Source organism: Amblyomma maculatum, chromosome 11, assembly GCF_055883805.1.
Source record: "Amblyomma maculatum isolate TAMU_Amacu chromosome 11, ASM5588380v1, whole genome shotgun sequence".
Lineage (NCBI taxonomy): Eukaryota > Metazoa > Arthropoda > Arachnida > Ixodida > Ixodidae > Amblyomma > Amblyomma maculatum.
This window is the reverse complement of record NC_139354.1, coordinates 68,435,110-68,450,378: the sequence shown is the minus strand read 5'-3', so window position 1 is coordinate 68,450,378 and position 15,269 is coordinate 68,435,110. Positions and strand designations below refer to the sequence as shown.

Below are 15,269 nucleotides of genomic sequence, written 5' to 3'. Positions count from 1 at the left end.
ATGTGTTATTGTATGTAGTTGTATCCCCCCTACAATAATGCCTCTGTAGGTACTTACAATAAATAAATAAATAAATAAATAAATAAATAAATAAATAAATAAATAAATAAATAAATAAATAAATAAATAAATAAATAAATATATATATATATATATATATATATATATATATATATATATATATATATATATATATATATATATATATATATATATATATATATATATATATATATATATATATATATATATATATAATTGCTTATATTGAACTCTAAGAATATCTCCTTGAAAATCACATGAAAAAGTTTACGAGTCATGATCGCGGTTATCGAACTCCCACTTAGCGGAGTATCGAATACATCGAACTACGAGCCTTGTGCGATTTATGTGTATTTCTTGCGCAGAACCTCGTGGCTGCGCAACCGTGGGCACCTCTTAGGACTAACGCTGTAAAAACGCTTGATGAGGTGAATGCCGAGTTCGCTTTAAAAATGGCCTCCCGTCTGGCGTGCTTGTTTTCAACGCGACACTGCAGCCATGCGGGGAAGGCACAGCTCAATGCACCGGGGTTTGTGCGGTGAAGTCGGCCCAGCCGAGCGAAGGTTTGCGGTGGGTATCGTGTGGGCTGCTTCGGTGCTGGAGACGGAGAAATGAACTGTACCCTATTTTAACTCAATTATTATAGCATTTATTGCGTATTAGTATGAGAATTATACTTTTCATAATGAGCGGTGGTGTTCGCCAAAGCAGCGTCCGCAACAGAGCAGTGGGCTGCCACTGCACCAGTGTGCGTATATCTTTGGAGCAAGCGTTCCGCTAAACTCGGATACATCACGCTAATTAAGCTTCTGTGCTATAGACAACTGAATTCTTGGCTAGTTTTATATATCGAATTGCCGATATATTAAACCATTTCGTGATCCGTATTTGAGTTGAAAGAAAGCTTATGAGACGTAGGACGTTTCCTCTGAAGCACCGCTATCGCGCCGGCACTTCCGTGACATGACACGTAGAACACGAATATTTCTTCCGATTTCTGTTTTGTGATTACTGATTGAAACAACCCTATACACCTAAATAATTATATAGTTAGCACAATGTAGCCAACTGATTAGTCAGTCTTAGCCTGAATGTGTTTTCTTGCTTTCATTCCAGGGCTGGGAACATCCAAAGTCGGCCAACTAGTCAATTAAAGTGTTTCAAAGAGGTATGATAGTAATAGTATCCTTGAATTTGTACAAGATAGAAAGGCGTGCCCTGGAATAAAATATCATCACAGGAGAGCTCTTCCCTAAATAAGCGCTACGTAAAGGTGCTCCTTCGGTTTTGTTTTGTGTCAGCCCTTTTCTAAACTCTGAAATTTGTAGCGATATTTAGTGCTCAGTAAGCTGCTTTGCTAGACTGAAGAATTCCAGCATATTATAGAAGCAAAATTGTGTGAGGAATACATTTATTAAATATGCCAGTAGGCATCATGAGCAAAACATTCAAGTGAACACGCAGTAATCAATTTATCGGTCAACATGTACTATACTTTAGAGCGATTACATCATTTTACCATTGATGTTACAAAAGTGGGAATTTGCGTTTAACCGTCACTTGTTTGGCCCTTTATCCGACCGCTAGGATTAAGTCAGTTGGCTTCGTTTTTTACTGATATTCGTCGTAGATACTCTTGTTTACGACTTTACAATGAATTATTGCTTTGTAGATTTTTCTAGATGAAGTGAGGGAGGTTTTTCGCTCTACCTGAGATTTTTTTAACATGCCCTGACTTCGCACAGTTCATGGAAACCACGTGTTTTGTGTCTACTTAATCTAGGCTGTCACGACCGGGATCGAATCCGCGCCCGAGTAACCAGGACTCGAATGCTATAAAATCTCAGGCATCGGGGCGGAAGTATTATGACCTAGTGTGTCTACTGTGGACATACACGCTAACACGTTCGAATAGAGCGGTCACTTCGTCAACTGAGCTCTCCGCTGGGGTAATGATAGTATCCGTCGTCATCTGCTCCTTGTATGACCTATAGTGTTAGGCGTGCCCGTTGTGTTGTAAGCGATACGTCGAATAAGCAAATTATATAGGTGATGCGGCTGGGCAAACAGGCTTTATGGTGAAATCAAGTGAAAAAACTGACAAATGGGATTCCACCTCGAGGAGAAATAAGCAATAAGAACCACTAAGTGACGGCACGCAGTGGACCACAGTAGGAAGAGCGAGTCCTGTTTAGCGTTAAGCATGTTGGCGACGAAGGTACTTCGTGGGCTTCGGGCATTTCTGGAAAGCATTGATCGACTCTAAGTTTCTAAGTGGCTAGGTGGCTCGAGCGTTGACGTCACGGTGGTTAGTATTACTGCGGAAAGCGGCCAGCGCGACTACTAAATCAAGAAGACGTGGTAACCGATCAGAGGTTAGAAGAGAGCAGTCGGCTGTCTCACGTCATAAAATTTATAGGGATAACATAAAGTGAAGCGACGTAGCAACCTCGAGTTCGAGGGATATACGTAAGTAAGGTTGGTCCGTATATCAATAAGCCCTTTAGTTTTCTGCCTCTACTTAGTCTGCGTGAAACATAATCGGAGGAAGATATAGGGGACTGTGGAGAAAAAGGAATGGTTGCTCGTCTCACGCTCATGAAAGTACGAATGCCATATATAAACGTGATAGGCCTATAGAAAGTTACTGGAGGATATTGATGAGCAAAGCACTTGAGAATTGTACGGGAGGCGAAGTAAAACGTTAAACGTTATCACGTGCACGTAGGCTACTTGAATAGCTGTACAATTAATGCGGTATGGGAAAACCATCATTCTTCTTTTTCAAAATCATCCTAGTAGTTAGTGCGATAAGGTCCCAAAGACGTGAAGCTTTCTGGGGCATCTTCCGGCTCTGAACCACCTGTGGAATATCACAAGGTACTGTTATGAGCATGGGGATAAGAGTGGTCTCGCATTGAGTAGTTGGTAAACTGCCGCATGAAATTAATGATGAGCATGTTTCAAAATAAATGTTTCACTTGTGAAGTATTGTAAGATACTATTATGAAAATACTGCTAGAAATTATATAAGCTTTTAATGAGTCTTCAGGTAGTATCTAAGACTGCAATAAAAGGTGAATGAGGCTGTTAATAAAACAAACAAGAACCTCCCAGTCTGCTGAGGGAAGCTTTGTATAGAAAAACTAGCTTTTATCATTTGAGATTTGCGTTGCCTAAAGGTCAATTAGAAGCGGTCCAAAATGGCATTGGTATGACTCCTATTATTGTGAAGGACACGTAAAAAAATGAGACGGGTTCAAAGCTGCTGAACCGAATGGGGAGCAAAAGCATTAGCTACCGGAGACCGAGCATTCGTCTTCCTCTTCTTCTTCTTGTTCTTATTTGTCTTCTTTGGTTTCTTCATTTTCTCGATCTTCTTTGTTTTCTTTTTCTTCTTCGTCGTCTTCTTCTTCGTCGTCTCTTTTTTTTCGTCTTCTCCTTTGTCGTGTCTTCTTCTTTTTTGTTGTTTCTATTTCTTCTTCTCATAGCTACACCTCTCCACGCCGTAGCTGCTGCCACCCAAAGTCTCGCTCTGGCTGTTGTAGTGTTGCTTTCGCAACAAAAAAACTAAATAAACGGCAACAAGTTGCAAACCTTTTTTATGACTGCCCTGCAAGTATCGCACCATCTATAGCTTACGTGGAACTTAATGAATGACAAAATTCCAACGTGGACCATTCTTGGCCTTGGGTGAAAGCTCCTTTACGTTGAATATTTAACCCAGAATCGATCATGTATTATTACATCTGCGGTAATTTTACGCACGAGAACACCTGCACGGTATTCATGTCACTAACGCCACTAATTGCACATGTATCTCTCACGCCTTCTTGTTTTTCGAAACTTCATTTGTTCGTTATATTTCACCCGCTTCTAAAAAAAGGTGTACGTTATAGTACGCTGGCTTTACAGAGTGCAAAACCTCAACCTCCTTCAGGTGCTTTCCTGCCTTTCTAGTAGTCATGTAAACACCAAATCCTTCTGTGTTTTGGTGTCCTGTCTTAAATTTCATAAGACGCCAAACACCTGGTAACTGAGAACACTCATCAATCTCGGGACACTAAGTGTTCCTACATCATTCACTTTGTTGCCTTCACATCGTTCGTTGCAATTTTTCGTTCACTGCCACTACATAGACGAGGAAGAAAAGGGCTGAGCTGGTACTACTTTCTAGGGTGGGCATGGACACTTACGGCATAGCACGAGAATATAGTCGGTTTGTTTAATAAAACAGCATGTCGGTATATTGTCGGCTTCGCTTGGGATTGATTTGAATGTGCCAAATAGGTATCCGTGGAGCAAAGAGCAGTCTTGGCAGTCGCTGGCACTATCATGTGCGCGAAGTAGTTAATGTTTATGAACTCAAATGCGCTATCTCCGGTCGGTGGGGTGTTAGGTTTAATGAGGATAAAAATTTGAAGATGCTGCTTCAAGTCATTCAATACTCTTTCCGTGGTGATTATATCACTTTGAACTTTACATTCAGACAAACAGCTGCTTCGTCAACAGCTGTCTTGTTCGGTCTCAGGAGAAGCTCGTACAAACTAAAGTCACTGAAGAAAACACTCGAAAACCCAAGGGCACATAGGTTCAGACGTTTTCACAATTCGTCGACTTCATAAGCGTTGGCATCGTCAGTTGTAGTGCTTAGCTTACTGCCGCAACATTGTAAGCGGAGCAAGACAGGGTCGGTCGAGGTAAGGCAGGAAAGCTGTGTAGTCGTGTAGTCGTGTAGTTCCCAAGGTCATACAGTGAATGCAAACGTGACGTTTCTGCACTTTGTGCGATCGGTATTGATAAATCTAAAATAGTTTTGGTTCCTGATGCTATTAAGATGGGGTCAAATCAGTTAGTGTCTATGAACTTCGGTGTGCTATTCTCAGACAGCGTGCAATGGTGCAATTTGAGCATGAAATCGTAATACACTCATCCTAGCAACTTCATGCGTTTTAAAGTGGAATTGTATTCTATCGAAGTGCGTCCAAGGGTAACGAACTGAATCTTGACCATGAGGCCTGCAGTTCGTACAGCGGGGTTTTAGTTTAGCTCTTTGCATTGAAGTAGATCAGGAGGCTCGAGGTGAGATGTCAATTTAACTTCCTTTATTAGAGGTAGGGAGGAATCATAATTTAATCTGAGGAAAAGAACCATAAAACAGTACAGCAGTTAGGATTACAAAGTCGTGCGTGACATATTCAGAGCCTAGCTATCGTGGAATGACCGTATATGTGTGGAGTCCTGACAACTCCAACTTCCTTGGCGCCAAACAACCCTACTTTATACCTTTCTCAGCATTCTGCCCGGAATGACTCAGAATGGGAAGGGGGAGCGGTGCTCCTTCGGCGGCGCCTCTAGCTGCCGGTTCGGATTCTACTTTATGCTGCTCAAAACCGATTGCGATTGTAATTTTATCTCCGACGGTCTGGGATGATTCGTCGAAGAATACCTTGCAAGACTAATGAAAGACAGTCTGTCCCCGGCGTCGGGGTGCGGGCATTCAGGTCCCTTGTATACGCCCATACGGTGCAAAAGCGACTGTTGCGGGAATAAAAAGGCAGAGGCCGATACGAAATCTTTCTGCGCATCTGTTTTGAGTTCCCGCGTGAAGGATGCGAGGCTGGCTACGTGACAAGATTGCTTTTTTCATCTCGTATTTCAACAAATATTGCTGCCTGGCTTGGGGTTGTTTGTTTTATTTGATCTGAAAAGGAGAACGACGTCGCCATTAAACCGCCTACTGGATTTAATTGAAAATTTGAAATTGTTGTTACATTATACTGGTTTTAGCTAAAATGGGGTGGTCCTTATGATCATTAGGTTCAAAACAATTGAAGGGCTACATAAGTATATAACACATTTAGTGGCTTATAGGGTAGTGAAAAGCTCTCAGGCTATGGAGCCGCATATGAATTCATAGGGCCGGGAGCATGCGTGTAAAAGTAGAATTGTCTGAATTGAGCAAAACGGGCTACATGCATCCTTTTCTCACGGTTCAGGAGGCGTCCTTCAGAGTATCGATAAAGGAGAAACGCGAATGGTGTCCACGTGGCGCATGGTGTCGGTGCATGTTAATGATCATCAGATGCCTGAAATTATTTATGAGCCTTTTATTATCATCTTTCTTAGAAATCTGAGGTATCAGAACGTAAATTCATGTTCTAAACTATAGTTTTTGGCACTGTGCAATGCCATACGATACGATGCTGTACCATACCATACCATACCACACCATACCATACCATACCATACCATACCATACCATACCATACCATACCATACCATACCATACCATACCATACCATACCATACCATACCATACCATACCATACCATACCATACCATACCATACCATTTCAAACGATACCTTACCATACCAATATGCAATTGACCTTGGCTGCAGCCAACTCACTAAGAAAGTTCAGAGCTTTTTCATATGTGCCGACACGTGCGTTCTGGTGGAGTAAGGTAACGATGCATGAAAGTAGCGTTGACTCATCTCAAAAACAGAAAGCGTGAAAGGAGGCTTTCATGTGGGATATTTGGTTTATAGTTGATTGCCATATTTCAGGCTTCCGAAGTCATGGGACAGAAAATATAGGCACCAAAAACATACAATATTTCCCCGGATATCCTGGCGCGACTAGCTGCTTCCCTTCAATATCAAAATTGTATCAAAATTGTCACACAGCCGCCCTTCGTGAAATTTTATGTTGGTGCCCACAATTCTGCTCGGTTATTGGCATCATCTGGCAGTGTAGTTAGTGAGAGGAATTTGAACCGATAATTAGGGCGCGCAAATATGTGGTCTAATCACCTCAATACACCACGTCACCTAGCACAGCGGGCGTTTTTGGAGGAAGAGGAGAGGAGGAGTGCGAGGGGCACCATCAGAGAAGCTTAATTTGCAACTACAGAGGGCATCACGCTACCGGTCCTGATGTTGTGAGTACCACTGGAGGATGCGGGGGAATCTGATATCATTGAGCAAACGAGATTTAGGCCCGGATTCTGAAACGCTCCTAACTTTAGACCGCTTCCTAACCTTGCGCAAGGAGCCCTCCATGCTCCCTAAACGTAAGGCGCCCCCAGAAGGCAAATGCGTATTCCAGAAGCTCCCCATCGCCTTCCCTGCCTAAGGAGCGCCTCAGCAAAGCAGGCCGAACCGAAAAGAGTGCTGGTTTCGAGACTATACGCAAAAGATGCAAAAAATATGCACTGTATTGCTAAAGTATACTGCTAGCGTTGTTAACTTTATAGTTTCATCGATACATCTGGCCATAAATTCTATTTGTTTGGTTAAGCACCAAAAAAAGAATGACAAAAGCGCTGTATTGGACGGGAAAGCAAACTCAGTCTGGCAACCGTCGTAACATCTGACCGGCGTCGAGAGGTCACATCGCCATCGTCGCCGCGCGTCGCTGCATTTTGTTGGTTTTGTCCTCGCGTTTCGATTGCCTTCTGTGTAGTATTCGAGCGGATTCTGCCTGTCGGTGAGATGCCGGAGACGAGACACCGCCGGTGCCTTGTAAACACCGCCGTAAACAAGTTCAGTCGCGCGTCGCAGAAATCTTGCGTAACTTTCAAAGCTGTCGTCTTCCGATAGGTAACGCAGCGTCATTCTTGCTGCTCGCTAGAACAAACGGCAGAAAACAGTTGTGCTGTCCGCGAGAACTGGCAAGCACCGAACCCAAAGACAGACTCAAGCGTCAGCAGACCGCGGCCATCTTGACTGCACACGACACCTGCCCGTAGCCAAGCGTACCGCGTGCACAGTCGTGCGGAGAAGCATGCGTTCAGGTAGAGGAGCGACGTTAGGAAGCACGAAGGTAACATCCTGGCAGCCTAAGCTCAGGGAAGCACCAAGGGGGCCCTAACTTAGGGCCCCTTAGTAAGGGACGTTTCAGAATTGACGTCAGGCCGCCTTAGAGTGTGTGAGGAGCCCTTAGTAAGGCAAGGAGTGTTTCAGAATTCGGGCCTTAGCCTTCACACATGTATGCTGTCTTAAGTGTCTCGAAATTGCTTCCTTAGTCTGGGCCGGACGGCTAAGTGAGTAATTTTGCAATCGAATACAGGGTGGACAACACGGACACCACGTCTAGTTAGCTCTTGAAAATAAACCAGTAAAATGTCGAAAGACAGAGAAGAGTTGTTAGTAAAAGGCGTTCATAAAATTGGTATTATCAGCCCGGTACATTTGTCCGGCGTACATGAGAGGCACCACAATAAACATAGGTCTCTCAAAATGCAGCACGAAGTAAATATTATGTCTTATATGGTAAAACGACGTGGCTAGAACATCGAACAGAGGCTACTCCGACCAAGTACACTTCGATATCCGCTTCCTGTACTTGAAGATCCGCCCTTCAAGGAATGCTCATGTCAATGTGATAGCAGTGCACAACGACAAGAGGTATTCATTGGGAATTGATGTACTCGGCAATATCCGCTTCCTGTATTTGAAGGTCCACCCTTCAAAGAAGATTCATGCAAGGCAATAACAGTGCACAACGGCTATGCCATAGCTTACAACAAAAATTGCCAAACGGCGCATATGGTTGTAGCTCAGTAGAAAAAGCCTGGACACCAACAACGGCGTGTTAGACCATTGCTGAATGGTGAATCAAAATTACTGTGACAAAGAAGGCTGTAAAGTCAGTGTGTTCGGGCTAGTTGGTACTGCAAATGTAGGTGAAAGAAGCCCAAAACCTTTTACTGAGACTAGAAGTGACACATACGACTAAAGACATACTCTTGTTTTAGACAAATGTTTTGCGAGCTAACTTCATCTACATTAGGACGGTCTAGTTCTCGCTAAAAAAAGATTACCACCGAATAAATATTGGAACATGTTAATTCGAGTGCACGCTCAGTGCATGCTCTTCTCCGAAATAGTTTCCACGTGACGAAGGCTGCCTTTCTTGCAAGAGGTACCCGTCTGCGTCATCAAAATGCATGCGCAGCCGCTCACTCGGAACAGGTGGCGGTTGCACACTTGGTCCCGTCTTGGGATACAAAATATTACCGCCGTGAACATTTTCAGTTCTCCTCGCATCAAGTCACTTCATTCTCTTCACTCCCACAAAACCCCATTGAGCGGGTAACTGTGCCGGCACGACAAGGAAGTGATTATTAAAGTGGAAATATTCTCGAACTCTCGACGTTTAGAGGCCTACAGAGAATAATTGCTGCAGTTCGTCTAACAGTGGCAGAAGTCAAAGGTCTTAGGAGAGGAATGTGCCGATGAATAATAACCTGACATATGAGTTTCACTTCCTTAATTCGTTCCTTCATGCCAATAATACGAACCTTATGAACGCCCCTCGTACAGTCGATGTGTGCCTTATCTCTTCTGTCCTTTGTCTTTGAACCCTTTTATTTTTCAAGAACATGCACCAAATAACCCGGATTTCAACGCTGCTGCATTCTTGTTAGCGTTTGTCTTCATCAGCGTATCCAACTTTGCGCGTTCCCTTATTCGCTATAAGAAATTTCAAACTTCGACCAGCATACCCAGCTTTCAATACAGCTAATTCTTAATGCTTACTTATGTTAGCGAAATTTTGAAGAAAGACATCTAAGTTTCGAATCGCCTTGACTGGTCCTTCAGCAGTGAGCGCTTTTAAGCTCGCCAGGAGTGGGTTATGCACGACTGGTGATGAAAATATTTCTTTAATATTAAAACTAGATATGCCTAATTGAAAACAAAAAACGCGCCATAACTTGTATAACTTAACCATGAAAGTTAGATCGAAGTACGACGCATATGTGAGGTTGTTTTGCACTACTTCGTGTTATAAAATTTGTTAGTAATCAGGAGGAAAATTTCGTGGGCCTAGAAAAATAAAATTGGTAACACTGCTGTCACAGCAGCACGCTTTCGCACCTCACTCTTGGAAGGCAGCACACGCACAAACTGTCGTATACGAACAGAGCCACAGAAAATAAAATTCAGAGGCACTGTTTGCTCACTAAAGTGCTTCAAGGCGAAAACCTCCGCGGCGCTGCTTAGGGATTGACTGCGAGACCGTTTGTGATTGACTACAATTGTGACAGGTACTGCGCCTCTTCTTTGCTGTCAACTAATTATAAACGCCGCTGATGCCTGCTATACTGCGTCTATTTCTATATATGCTCCGGTGCGGCGTTCGAGGAATCGCCAAATGAGAGGCGCCACATGGACGCCTGGATCGAGCGCCCGGCGAGGCCAGCTTCGTATAAGCGTGAATCTTCTCGTGACGTCATCACCAGTCATGACGTCACCATGTGACGGCGTCTCGAAACGTCTAACCATACTATTGGCTAGTGATAGTTACAGGCTTTCGCCTCAAAATTTGGTTGGTCGTTTCGAATTTGGCGGCTGGTGACGTCACTTCTCTGTCGACCAATCAGGTGCATGCACCGCTCGCGCGGACAGGTTTTGTCGACGACAGTATGAGCCTTTAAAGGCTTTCGCCTTAGGCTTTCGCCTTTAAGGCTTTCGCCCTAATAAATTGTGTTGACGGGCCGGCTCTTGAAACAAAGTATCGCATCGACGAAGTTATAATTTTGTACCCATTGCCACCAAAGCAGGTGTTGTCGTGTTATACCGCAGGGGTAGATCTAATATTTGAGGAGTGCAGCCTCGGTTTCAGCAAAGAAAGTGGTAGGGAAGCAAAAAGTCATTGTAGCCACGTCAAGGAAAGGACGGCGTAAAAAAGACCCCAGCAAATGTTTTCAAGTAAGGCACATTCAAAATGGCCGAAGGAATGCGAGTCGCTTTTAAGGTGTATACTTACTGAAGCAAGCATTTATAAATTTTCGAAATAACAATAGTTAAGAAGTGTGGAATTGCTTAGTTTTCTTTTTTTATGTAGTGCCAAGAAATATATTTGCAAAACATTTGTAGGCCTAATTTGTTGGTTTAGATAGCGTATTTCCCAGTAAATGTCTACATATCTCCGAGTAATTATTTTGCATAATCAGCATGTATATACTTGGTTTTTAGTAAAATAGAAAATATGATAATGAGTTTGTTCGTTGCCCCATCTCGTAAGCGATCCTCTGCTGCTGGTTTTGTGGAGTATGTATCTTATCAAAATTTGCCAAATATGCAGCGTTATGCAGGAAAGAAACATTTTTTTAATGAGGAAGTGCCAGATAGGAAAAAAGAACAGCATTTATTTTGATATGCATGTGGATTTACCAAGAAAGATCATGCCTACATGTAAACAAACTTAGCAAAATGTCAGGAAATGTGAGCCGCTTTCTTGAATGAAGTATGCTATTTTTTTTTAAACAGAGACAGTGTATTCACGTTTTTACACTTCCTTACGACCGACCTTTACCTTCGCTATTTTTTTCCTACTTAGTGCAGCCCGAGAGCATCCAAAAACCAGTGCCCACCCGGATGCGGGTGTTATGGGGAGCCGAACAGTCGCTGGTGGGGGACCTGTTTTAGCAAAGATGGCCCATTTCCAGAGGGCTTCGACGTGAAATTTCTTGGACCTATTCAACGACGATCATATGGATTTCGACGAACATAAGACTGCAAATGAGCCTTATTACATCGAAATAAAGGAAAACAAAAGTGTCTGGTGCGAATTTTATTATTTGGTTTTGTTGCTTACTGTCTAAGTTGCAATACTTGTTAAATTCTTTTCAACTGTAGTGGCATAAATAAAATTTAGGCTATATTGCTATTATCTAGGGCCAAAGCGGGGTAAACTGTGACCAGGGTTTTATATCGTGCGGCCTGGATCTGTATTCAAGATTCAAGCTCAAACAGCACGCTAGTTTAAACCGGAGTTTGACACTAATGCTGAGTCCTTCTGAAGCGCTAGAACCTGTGCGAACATGGGTCTGTATTCGAGTCACGTGGTAACCCTAACATCATCGTGCCTATATATTGTTACGTGGTGGCATGACAAGCGATGGAGCAAGGCAACACAACAGAAACAGAACGACGTGATGACATGACGATGTAATATGCTTTAATGGCCAGCGTGCCTAGTGCGAGCACTCCGCCCTGCGCCACTGCCCACTTCGTCGTCTTCGTAGCATGACCCGGGGCCACCGAGCAATCGTCCAGATCGATTGCTTGTAATCCAATGCATGATATGTGACAAATGAACACAGACGGAGGACTCGGAGATGAAATGCTTGCCACCACAATGAATGCGTGATGGGATGAATGTTTGCTTCGGAGAATCAGGTCCAATGTTCCCCGTTTGCCGAATTCCAAGGCCCCTGAACACGAAGGACGGCTTGGGCGGGGTTACTCTCTTCGCTCCAGTGGCCGTGAGGACGCTTCGTCATGGGGTCGGTCGGGTCCGCTTTGGGCTCTTCCTGGTCATCGTGTGTTGTGGTCAGGGCTGGGGACGGGGCTTGGGACGGGGCTGGGGAAAGCGGCTGGTCGGGTCTGAGCAGAAGGGGCTGGAGCGGAGCTGTGCGACGATCTCCATGGGTTTTCGGCTCACGGTCCTGGCTTAGAGATGGCGTCGATGCTCCAATGCGAGGATGGAGATTACCCTCACCTCCAACCAAATGTTACGTTGCTGCAATAAACCGACGTCGTCTTTCGCTCTGGGCTCGCCCGCTGATCTAGCTGTTTGTCCATGCGTCCCTGATAGAGTCTATGCTTCGGTGCGACGCTCAAGCTGATAGCAGCTGGAGGCCGGTATGGTGTGGCTTCAGACGTTTAATGCTGTGAAATGCGGTAGAAATGAAGCATCGGGAGATGAACGGAACCAAAAGTTTCACAGCACCGGGCCTTCAACAGCCGCTACCGCTGGAATTCGACAGCACATCTGAGTGGCCGGCATGGATTCAACCTTTCGACGACGATCGCTTGCATTGTGACTCAACGAACGCTCAGAAGATGCACAGGTCCGAAGGCTTCTTTACATTATGGCACGACAAGTTCGGGACACTTTTGCCACCTTCTGTCTTTCGGACAAGGACTCGAATTTCGACGTCGTCAAGAAATTTGAGATGTATTTCGCGAAAAAGATCAACGATTTGCACAAGAGGGCTTGATTTCACTAGCGGCATTAAATGTCCGACGAGTCCGTAGACCAGTTAATGATAAGCGTTGCATTTCAAGCGGACCAGTGTGATTTTGGCGATTTTAAGTAACTCCTAATCTGAAACAGGTTGGTCGTCGGACTGAGAGGAGAAAAATTCTCAGTCACTACACTTTGACTGAAAGCTGTCTCTTGCGTCCGCCCTTTCAAAAGCACGCCCTAAAAGGCGGTTCAGCAGCAGAAGAAACTCCTTTGCAATTTCATGGCAGATCAAGCCTCGAGAATACCTCATCCGGGCGAAAATATGACAGTTGGCCCCGTAGAAACAGTCGAAACCGTGGAACGTCACGAAAAGCCTCAACGCTGTAACGCCACCTCCTCAATGCGTCATGACGGACGCTGTGTCTACTGCGGTTACTCCCTGCATCCCTGATCAGTTTGCTCAGCGAAGACGGTGAAGTACAACCACTGCAGCTTAAAGGGATGGTTGGTTAAAGCATGCATCAAAAAGACTTCGACAGGCAACCAACGCCAGGTACGAGTTTCGTCCGTACAAGCAGACGCGGGACCAAATTTCGTGTAGGAGAGAGGAATGCCAGGTTCAAAAGCACGGTACATTCAAGTATGTGTTAACTCTGTTCTAGTGTTTGCAAAAGTTGATACTGGTGTTGAAATTGCCTTGATCCCGTCATCTCTTCCTTCTGTCCCTATGCACGCAACGAAAGCCGACGAAGTTTTGACAGGCCCGAGCGATTCACGCCTCAATGGTTTGTGCAAATTCCATGCAGACAGCGCTGGAAAGGGAAAACGTTCTTGCCAAGCATGTTACGTGTCAGCCCACTGCCACATGTCCTTCTCGGTTTCCCCGCTCTCCAGGTACTAGGAGCCATGAAGTTTGTCGACTCAGTCGCACAGAAGGGGTCTGCCGGTAGCGTACCGGGCTCCGAAATTTGCAGTAATCTGGGTGGCATGCCAGGAGGGTATGCGGTAAGGTTTTGCCAAATGCGGTTCCGTATGCTCTAAATGCACTACGCAGAGCTCCAATTCCGCTCAGGGAACATGTCCATCTTGAACTCGGGAAAATGAAGCAGATTGGCGTTATTCGTAAGGTTGATGGGCCTTCCGAGTGGTGTGCAGGCATAATACCAATGGCAAAGCCAAGTGCAGATGTCAGGATCAGTGTAGACATTACACAACTGAATAAGTGCATCCTAGGACAGAAGTGCACACTTCCCACAGTGTATCAAGCTCTGGGTTTTATAGCCGGTGCAAAACGTTTTTCTATACTGCCCGTAAATTCTAGTTTCTGTGAAGTACGCTTTAGCAAGGCTTCGGCGGAATTTACTGCAATCATTACTACGCTCAGGTGGTCATGTTGTACCAGGGTACTTTTCGGGATTACGTCAGCACTTGAATGATTTCAGAATGATTTCAGAAAAGAATGTCCCAAATCCTGTGAGACCCACCTGGAGTTGTAAACGCGATGAACGATTCTTCAGGCCTTGGCGAAGACAAGCAACAACGTTATTCTAGGTTTGCTAACGTCTTGAGCAGGTTGGTAAAACAAAATGTATGTTAAGCAATTCCAAGTGTGCCTTTGGCGTTAAAAGGCTCATTGTTTGGTGTCATATTCTATGTCAGGAAGGCGTTCAATCCGATCCGGCTAAGGTAAATGCTGTGAAAGAAATGAAGGTACCGAACGATGTAGCGGAATTGCGCAATGCTCTGGGTATGGCCAACCAATTGGTGTGCTTCGTGCCGCACCTAGCTCACACTACCGCTGCTTTCTGTGAGCGTTTGTGTAAAGATAGCTCCTGGATTCGGGGCTCAGCGCATAACGCTGCGTTCGAAAGTGTGAAATCTGTTATCTGTTCCGCGAAATGCATGGTTCTGTTCGATCCTCGCCTTCCGATGTTTAGTTCTGCAGACGCTTCTTCTTTCGGCTGGCCCAAGTCCTCTCCCAATCGCTACGTAACGATGAGCGATACCCGCTAGCGTTCGCCTCGCGTTCCCTGACGAAAACTGAAGAGCGCTAGGCGCCAATAGAAAAGGAGGCGTTAGCCGTGACTGGTTGTCGAAAGATTCGAGGAATACCTCAGAGGCCTGGACGTACTGTTCGAAACGGACCATTCGCTATGGAAAAAAGTTGGTGTTGACTTGTGTGTTATCAACATTCGCCACTATTTAGTTCTTGTCGATTATCTGTCTCGCTACCAGGAATTT

General features: G+C 44.6%; 1 long non-coding RNA gene across 2 annotated transcripts in view; it reads right to left on the bottom strand.

The window, feature by feature from the left end:
• Positions 1-15,269, bottom strand: part of LOC146174054 (uncharacterized) — a 100,754-nt gene that overhangs the window by 43,686 nt on the left and 41,799 nt on the right. The window lies entirely within an intron of this gene.